General features: G+C 43.6%; 1 long non-coding RNA gene across 2 annotated transcripts; it reads left to right on the top strand.

The window, feature by feature from the left end:
- Window positions 1-2,436: 2,436 nt before the first annotated feature.
- Window positions 2,437-5,763, top strand: LOC107978509. Of its 2 annotated transcripts, none has more exons than XR_004772652.1 (4): window positions 2,437-2,644; window positions 4,134-4,194; window positions 4,997-5,233; window positions 5,329-5,763. It is a non-coding gene; the product is annotated as an uncharacterized LOC107978509 (long non-coding RNA). The 2 variants fall into 2 exon arrangements; XR_004772651.1 differs by having other exon boundaries at window positions 5,403-5,756.
- Window positions 5,764-8,636: the final 2,873 nt, after the last annotated feature.

The raw sequence follows: 8,636 nt of genomic DNA, 5'->3' as shown, positions 1-8,636 counted from the left end.
GAGAAGGGACAAACACAGACAGTTATGTTCTGGAACAAAAATAACAGACCTTCTGTTTGACTAACATTTCTACAACCATCAGGCTAATGGCTTCCTGAAACCTGCAGCCAGCCTTGTGCAAACCCTTCCCTTCTCCGTGCGCCTCAATTCACACATAAACCCTAGCTAGAATGAGAGTGGGCCAACACTTCTTAGTGTCCTCTCTCCCTGTAGTGAGAGAGCAATGTTTTTCTCATGCCATTCTGGTTTAAATCCTTGCTTCTTGTAACTTAAGTTTCCACCAAGTCCTTCACCTCCATTTCTAGGTAGAAGGGCTATACAGTGTAGGGAATCCTCCGTACAGAAATCGTTTCTACCACTCCTCCTTATACTATACTGGTGGGCCTTAGCTGCTGTCACACTCAAGTGCAAGGGAGGTGGTGGGGGTATTGTAAAATAGACCCTGCGTGGGACATCCCTCTGGCTGCAACCTTGTCTGATGGAAATGGAGCTTCTATTTTGATGGACAGCTGCCTCTTTTTACCCAAGGGAACCACTGGATTGCTGTCTTCATCAGGTACAGCTGTCTGCTTAGTGCTGCAAGTTCAATTTAAATTTGAGATTTTACTGATGTTAACCAAACATTTCTCAGTTGCAAGAGGCAAGGCGCCAACTCTGATTGGTGTTAGGAAAAATGGAAATACCCTAGTTAAGTGGAGCTGGGCCGAGGAGCTCAACTTATATCCATCCCCACTCTCTCCCATGTTTTCTTTTCCTGGGAAGACCTTCATTCATCAACAAGAACAAGAGGCCTCAGTATGACCTTCTAGCCCATGGTCTCAGAAAGTGAAAATGTCTTTCATAGATGATATTAACCTAGTCCCTCACTCCAATAAAAGATGGTGCCCACCCTTAACTGGGTCATGTGACCCCTGGGCCTGTGGCTGGGGTTCTTGGAACCCAGTCTGATATAAAATTATAAACTCAAAATATTATGAGGTTATTTTTGTGATTTTTTTTTTTGGTAGCTTAACTTCAAGGGTGGACTTTGTAGATGATAAACACAGTGGGTTTTTTTGGTTTATTTTATTTTATTTTTTGGTTTTTTGAGACAGGGTTTCTCTGTATTGTTTTGGAGGCCGTCTTGGAACTCCCTCTGTAGACCAGGCTAGCCTCAAACTCACAGAGATCCACCTGCTTCTGTTTCCCAATTGCTGGGATCAAAGGCCTGCGCCACCAACGCCCGGTGATAAACACAGTGTTATAACATCAAAAGACTGGACATAGATGGTCCAGATGAACAAATACTACCCTGGAATGGAGAACTGTGTGTGTGTGTGTGTGTGTGTGTGTGTGTGTGTGTGTGTGTGTGTGTGTGTCTGTCTGTCTGTCTGTCTGTCTGTCTGTCTGTCTGCGTGTGTATTCCTATTAGGAAGGAAGAACAGATAGATAGAAGTTGCTCCCTGTTCCCAGCCCCTTCTCCAGCTTCCTTTCCAGCCATCCTCACCTCGTGTTGTTCTCCACCACCATGGGACTCGATGCCTTTTCCCCAGATCCCCTAGATCCCTTGGTGCTTCCTTCTGGAATGACCTTGCTTGCTTTTCCCTGTTCACACATGGAAACCAGCTCTCCACCATCTCCTGTGCAAGGCTCTCCTTGACCCCTCTCCACAAACAAACAGTATTTACATCCAAATTCACTGCCCTTGGAGGCTGCAACAGAGGCTCCTACAGACTGGAGTCCTGTGCTCCTGCCATTGTGGCCTCCTTTGCATCTGGGTGCACATCTGGGCTGGGCTGGAAGCAGTTTGCCATGTGTTGTGTTGGCTGAGTCCTCAGAGGTGTAAAACGCCATCTCATCCAAAACAAACATGAGTGCTGAGGAAAGCCCCACCAAACAGAGGCTGCAGGGGGTAGGGGGGAGGCCTGTGAGGGGCTGGCCTCCCACAAAGCTCCAATTAGCCCCCAAATTATCTCCTGTGTCACGTGCGCAAGGATTTCTAACCAAAATTTGCTGGAAAATGGATTCTGAATGCTTCTGTCTATTTACCTAATACTTAACCCAAGGATAACAGCACACATACAAATTTAAAATAAAACACATGTTGGTTTTTTTTTAAATAAAAATTTGAAACAGATGGTCTCTTTTAAGACAAATATTTATTCCCCTGACGTTTTTTTTTCACTTACATGTTTATATTTTTAAATATAGGCTTTATGCAAAGACCTTAGCGATGTCACGATAATAAAATCCATGTTGTTAGTAATTGTCTATTTCCTAGAAGTGTAGGGCGTGAGCAGCCTCCAGAAGCTGTCTTTGGCATCCCCCTCCTCCAGGCAGGCCAATATGCAACCAGCTGAGACCAACTGGTGTTTATTCTGTTTATTTTGGAGCCTTTTGAGGAAGGAAGTTATAAACTCTGACTCATGGACTCGCCTTTGGGCGGTGGATCCTGTGCTGGGTGAAGAGCTCTTGGATAGGACAGAGTTCGGTGACCAGTTGCTGATGGTGTTTGGCTCCTTGGTGTCTCTCTGGGTATACCCTTGTCCACCTAGCCCAGGATTTGCAAATCAGACACCCTGCTGTTGTCATCATGTGCTAGTCTGAGTTTACATACCCACTTTTGAGAGGAAGATAAGAGGTCCTCAGTTTTTCTCCTTTTGTGGTAAGTGAATATGCAAAAGAGGAACCAGATGTGTGAGATGTTAAGCAGGTAGGAGGGACACTTGCCATTGGCAAGAAGGAGCTGGGTGTTCTTGAGGAACCTTCACTTATGAGGGAGGCGAACTGGCTCTTCCGAGTTCTTGTATCTGTTAGCTTTTGCTGTGTAACACACTATACTAAAATGTATTGACTGAGGGCTGGTGAGATGACTCAACGGGTAAAGGTGTTTGCTTGGCACACAGTATGTGTGGTACGAGTTTTCATCTCTGGGACCAAACACCCTAAACTTCAGTCCATCATGACAGGAGTTATGGGGGTCTGGGAGAGCACAGCAGCTCACCTCACGGTGGGTAGGAAGCAGAAAGGGAGAGAAAGTGAGAGAGGAGGGGAGAGAAATGGAGAAAGGGAGAGAGAAAGAGAAAGGGAGAGACAGAGAAATGGAGAAGGAGAGAGAGAAAATGGGAGAGAGAGAAAGGGAGAAAGAGAAAGGGAGAGAAAGAGGAAGAGAAGGGGAGAGAAAGGGAGAGTGAGACAGAGAGCACGAACAAGCTAGCTGGCATTCCCTCCTTTTATTCATATTTCATTCAGGCCCCTGCCCTATGAGACAACACCACCCACCCAGGGCAGTTTCTCTTCCCTTAATTAACCCCCACTGGAAGCACCCCCCCTCTCTCTCTTTCTCTCTCTCTCTCTCTCTCTCTCTCTCTCTCTCTCTCTCTCTCTCTCTCTCACACACACCACACACCACACACACACACACACACACACACACACTGCACACTTCTCAGTCCAATCCAGTGGAGGAGGAACATAACCCACCATGGCAGTCTGTGCTCCAGAAAGAGTTCCATGTGATCTTTTCCATCTTAATTCCATCTTTGCTCTTGATTGCATTGTCAAACAAAGAGACAACAGGAAAACACCCCACTACTCAGGGGTAATTTAATCCATCTCCTCCATAACTGTTCTCTAAAGCACAGGCACTTAAAATCCAGCATGGCTATTCCCAAATGAACAGCCTGAGAATCCCCATCTGGGCTAGTTGCTCAAAAAAAAAAAAAAAAAAAAAAAGCATCCCCCCCCCACTCCGAAACAAACTCCAGGCACAAAATGTTAAGATTGTACAGTGATAAATTATGACAATGAGTCATTTCTTCTTTCTTTTTTCTTTTCTTCTTTTTTAGACAATAGCATTTACAATGTGACCTTGCCTTAAAAATAATTTAAAAGTTAAGAAAATGTCAAGTCAAATAGCAAAAAGGGCTGGTAATGAAAAGCAACAGTTGCCTGTCCTTCCCTCCCCTTTCCCCTGCCTCCTGCTCTGCTACCGAGAGCCCTGTTTTTATCTGTTCCCGTTTTAGTTCTAAAGCATATCTAAATGACGTGCTTATACTGGTCTCCTTTGATTTATCAACTTCAGACACCATCTTCTGCCTTAGGGCTATGATAGATGAGGATCTAGTTCTCCCTTGCTCTCTTTCATGTTGCAGGCTTTCCTCTGTGTCTGGGGAACCAGGCTGTCTGATCATGGAGAGGCTCTGGGACCCAAAGGTCAGTAGTAGTTCTGTGCTTATTGTTGGCCCCTGGAATGCTCTGACCACCTTGTTTGGGGTTCCCGAGGTGAAAGGATATTGGGTTCTTTTTTTTTTCTCTTTTGTTGTTCCTTTTATCCTGGGTGCTGACATTTCCCCAGTGAAGACTTGGGTCCTTCCCTTTCCTTGTCTGCCCTGCCCTCTGCCCACTCTTTCCTGGGCTGGCCTGGGGATTTAGTGCTTTTCGCCCTTGTATACGCAGATTTGAATTAATCCCCCACTTCTCACTCACTCTGTGGGCTGTGTGAGGCAGCCTCTCTTCCATGTCTGGCCAGTGGGGCAGCTGCAGCTCTTCTCAGGATGGTCCCAGGCCAGGATCCTAGTCTGCCTTGTCATCGAATTCCCTTCTGTTGGCTTCCAGTTTTCTGGAAATGGCCCGAAATTCTGCTGATGAGCTAACTCCTCTTGTTCTTTATGAAGGAAGGGGCGTCTGCTTTCTAAAAGTCACATTTTGTGGTCTGGAGAGATGGCTTAGCCATTAAAGGCAAAGGCTCACACCACCACCACCACCACCACCACCAACAACAACAACAAAAATCACATTATCTGGAGTTTTAAGAGAGAGAAAGGGAACATTAGAGTTTATCTGTCACTGGTGTCTTGCCTAACCCCCCCTCCCCTTACTCATATGCTGTTCAGCCTCTCTCTCTCTCTCTCTCTCTCTCTCTCTCTCTCTCTCTCTCTCCCTCCCTCCCTCTGTCTCTTTCTCGGACTTGGCATGTGACTTCTTCACAGCTCCAAGATCTTGCTTGTTTTCACAGACTGACCTGCCTACTTGACGCCATCAGCAGGCTCTGTAACAACCTTTGATCAGAGCATCAAACTGCGTTTCTTTCATCAACCCAGAGGCTCCCTAATGCTGGGGTCCACCTCTCTGTCAAACTGGGTATACCCACGACTGTGACGACAACTTCCACACTAAACAAAGGAGACTGCCTCTCTCCATCTCTTCTGGAACCAGATGGACACACAGACATGTGTGACGTAGGGAGACATTTGTAAGTACAAATGTTGGAGAGCCCTGGGGTTGGGGTGGGGCAATCAGGGAAAATAACAGCAGTATGTAAAATGTTTGGTTTGCCCTGGCTGTCAGTCTGAACCTTGGAGCTTGGATATCATCTCTCTGTAAGAGATCAGTGTTGTCAGTATTTCATGGAATCTACATAGGTGAATGAGTCAACTGGAGATCTTTCACGTCACAGAGCAAACACCCTCTGAGCAATAATAATAAGTGTGGGTCCAGAAAATGGGAGTACTGGAATTGCTGGGCTCAAGAACTGATCACACACAGGAGTCCATTTCAGAAGATTGGCAAGTCTAAAGGGAAGTCAAGTCCAGTTATCTACTGGAAGCTCAAAGTGGAAACTCAAGCACCAAGCATGGCACTGTGGGTACTAACATGGCTGTGGTAGGAAGAGGATGGGGCCAGTGCCCATAGCAAGGACAATAATTCTAAACAGAAAAAAACTCCTTAACTATACAGCAATAGTAAATAAACTAAAATAGTTATATTACAATGACTTGTAACCAGTAATATTTATCTCATTGTTTCCCTTCTTCAATCCTCCTTCAAAACTCCCTCCCTCCCTCCCTCCCTCCCTCCCTCCCGTCCCTCCCTCCCTCCCCCCTCCCTCTCTCCCTAAATGCAGATTGGCTTGGAATTTACTATGTAGATTTCACTGGCTTCCTTGCAAATCTTCCTAAGTGCTAGGATTTCAGGCATGTGCCACCATACTGGGCTGCCATCAGTCCTAATTGTTGCAGAACACTTTTATGGGAAATCCATAAGATCATGTAGAGTAGGATTCCATTTTAATTAAAAGCCTGTCACACATATAGGTGCCCCCATACTTGCAAAGGGACAACATTCTGATTACTCCATTGTAAGTGGGAAATGCGTTTACTACACTGACCTGCTGGATTCCCTAGCTTGGAAACTCAGTACAACAGGATGAATTGTTCTTTCCCGTGGTTGCACAGTTGATTGGGAGCCATGGCTCAGAACTGGGTAAGAGGACAGTACCATAGATTGCCAACTCAGAAGAAGTTCAAAATCAAGCATTTTAAATACAGTTTCTACCAAGACCATAGTGTTCTTTGTACCATTGTAAAGTAGAAAAATTCAAAGTTGAACTACTGGAAGCTGGAAACTGCATCTACACACCCTATAAATTCTTATTTTTTATTTTTTTTGGTGAGTACTCTGAAGTGATACACACAACCTTTTTCTATTCTGGATTTTATGTTTTCATCATTAAAGGAGAATGTTTTGTTTCAATGACTTCCTTTCTTCTTTTACTTAAAAAAAAAAATTATACAGGGGCTGGGGACGTAGTTCGGTTGGTAGATTGCTTGCCTTGCATGCAAGAAACCCTGGATTCAATCCGAAGCACCGCATAAAACAGGCTTGGTAGAGCACCGTTGTAATACCAGAATCTTAAAAAGAAAAGAAAATGGCATACAGTGTATTTATAGTACACAGCAGAGGCTGCAAGTTTAGAGTCATACGAATTTCCAAAAGGCATTGAAAATGAATGAACTAGATCAGGCTGAAGAAAAACCAACCGCCAGGAATGTAATCAAGTGTCCTTTCACTTTTGCTTGACCATGGCATAAGAACATATACAAACATGTATGGTAGTGGAGATTGCCCGTTGAGTTTGGAATGGAAAAGCGTAACAGCTGAAAAAAATAGAAATATGTAATTATTAATTTTCTTTCTTTCAGACCTCATTACTTCTTTACTTTAGAAGCGGGAAGGCAACACTTTTCTTTTGCCCCAACATGTCAAATTCGAGTCTTGCATTTCATACCGAGATGTGCTGTACAGAATTCAACCTTGAATCTTTTAACTGAGAGCAATAGCTTTATTTGGTTTCCTAATGGAGAACAGCTGCTCACTGTTGAACATGGATAGAATCTTTGTACGATACTTTTTACATGTAGCGTAACCAGTCCTGAGACATTTGCAGAATTCTGGCATTCTAAAGTTGCAAATTTTAGCTTTTAGGACTGAACCCATGGTTCAAAAAAAAATCTCTTTCTGAGATTTTTTAAGGTTAATTGAGAAAGTTGAATTTTTAGAGCTCCACGTATGGCATAATATTAATCAAGAAAGACAATTCTCATAAAACCTAGAATCTTTGGTGGAAATCTCTCTTTCATGCCACAGTTTGGGGAAGCAGTTTAAATCTCTTTCACTTCTGGAAATTGATTTCAGCCTAGGCAAATGGACCGAGTTATTCTTTACTGAGTTCCTGAGATATAATTTCATCAAGAGTTCCAACTAAATAGCCCATGTGTATATGTGTGAAGAGTCTAATGCCTTAAAGAGTTCGATGGTAGTCATATTTACTGAAAAGGCTGTCAACACCTAGATTAGAGTTTTGCTGGTAAGTTAGGGTAAATATTTTTGTTGGATGATAGTAATACTTATTACATTTTCAGTTGTTTCTCCATCCCATAATTAAGAGATGCCAGCATCATCAATGTGCCTCCTTTTATCCTGACAGTTGAGTGTTAAGACTACTTTGTATCTAGTTCATTAAGTAGAATGGTTTCAATCATTTCAGCCGTGGAAGTGACTCTAGAGGGTCATGCTATGATCTATGTTTTTAGTACAGCATTTTCAGGCCTCTTGGTGAATTATTTAGCATCCACAGCGACCCACCCAAATTTTCTCACCGTGAATTTAAGTTTCAAGACAAGGTCAGCATTAAACTGAACAGCTCAGGAGCCCTAGTTCATAATGGGGCTTACTGATGTTGACCTGTCTCCGTTAAATGTTTCAAGACTTGCTAACATACAAAGCTGAGTCATTTCCTGAAATTGTGCCCCTGATGGACACCATGCCCCAAAGTGCTCCGATCACATCCAAGTCTTTTTGGGACCATAAATAAATACAGCAGACTATGTGGTATTATTTAGCCCGGGCTTCCACAGGCTTTCCTAGGTAATGCCACAAATGATTCAACCTTTTTCGCACACTCTGTCCTGTAGGTTCTCAGCCATGTTCTCACCATGCTGAGCGACAGCATTTCTGTTTATTCACTTTGCAAATACTTGTTTTGTTCAAGGAATGGATTCCTGTCCTTAGGAGATACTCTATTAGGACTCATTGGTCTAAAAGGCTGTAGTACTCCTGCCTTCCCTACCTCACTTCATTCCACAGTGGCAACACTTGAAATAAACCCGAGAAAGCAAACTTTGAAACCCAGTCCTTTGTTTTAGAGCATGAGGTTTACACATCCCAGGCATGCTTCTTTGATTTGATCCTTTTGATATTAATGTATTTTATTTGCATGCCAAAATGTCAATCTTGGAAGAATGTTTTGAAATCATGATTTTAAAAAGAGCTATATTTTATTTCCTCCTCCTCCTCCTCCTCCTCCTCCTCCTCCT

The sequence above is a fragment of the Cricetulus griseus genome, unplaced genomic scaffold (assembly GCF_003668045.3).
Source record: "Cricetulus griseus strain 17A/GY unplaced genomic scaffold, alternate assembly CriGri-PICRH-1.0 unplaced_scaffold_388, whole genome shotgun sequence".
In the NCBI taxonomy this organism is placed as follows: Eukaryota; Metazoa; Chordata; class Mammalia; order Rodentia; family Cricetidae; genus Cricetulus; species Cricetulus griseus.
This window is presented reverse-complemented; position numbering and strand designations above follow the sequence as displayed.